The sequence below is a fragment of the Myotis davidii genome, unplaced genomic scaffold (assembly GCF_000327345.1).
Source record: "Myotis davidii unplaced genomic scaffold, ASM32734v1 scaffold811, whole genome shotgun sequence".
NCBI lineage: Eukaryota > Metazoa > Chordata > Mammalia > Chiroptera > Vespertilionidae > Myotis > Myotis davidii.
In genome coordinates, this window is record NW_006283149.1 from 136,679 (window position 1) to 137,382 (window position 704).

The window sequence follows — 704 nt, forward strand, 5'->3', positions numbered from 1 at the left end:
CTTCTGCAGGGAGCGGCCGCCGCCCAGCACCGCGCTGTGCCCGCTGACGGCCCTGCAGGGGCTCTTCCGCCCGCGTGGCCACACGTGCTCCGCAGCAAACCACAGACTGACACTTGACCTAAAACGCCCTGAGCGAGTCCGGGAGCACGCGGGGTGTGTGTATGCGTGTGTGTGTGTGGGCACAGGGCGCAGAACAAGCAGTCTGTTCTTCGAGGCTCCTGCTGCCGCTGGGGGAGGCGGCCACGTGCCCAGGCCGTCAGGCACCACGGCCTCCCCTTGGTGTCTGACGACTGGTGGGCGCCACACGGGCAGCCGTGGGGCCAGAGATGGGCCCTCCCCCTCAGTTCTCTGGTCCCGGGGACACAGCAGTGACTCAGCCTGTGAAGGGCAGAGCCGGGACGGCCAGGAGCGTGAGGCCGGGGGACAGGGTGGGTCGGGGCGGAGGCCTCTGACCGGCCGCGTCTGAGCACCTAGAACCCAAGGGGTGGGGAGACATGCCCGCCAGGAGGGGGCATGGCTTCCAGCCTGCAGAGGCCTCGGCCCAGGGACGCCCACATGTGCCTGTGGGCTGTGGCGATGGACACTCCCCTCTGCTCGTCTGGATCTGTGCTCTGGGTTCAGGCCTCCTTCCTGCTCCCTAAAGGGCGTGGCCCAGGTGTGCCCCCTGCCTGCCCCCCACCCTGCCCCGGGCCAGTTGGCAGCCA

At 69.6% G+C, this 704-nt stretch overlaps 1 protein-coding gene across 1 annotated transcript in view; it reads right to left on the bottom strand.

The window, feature by feature from the left end:
- HERC2 (HECT and RLD domain containing E3 ubiquitin protein ligase 2) overlaps positions 1-704 on the bottom strand; it is a 78,990-nt gene that overhangs the window by 3,758 nt on the left and 74,528 nt on the right. The gene's annotated exons all lie outside the window — the stretch shown is intronic.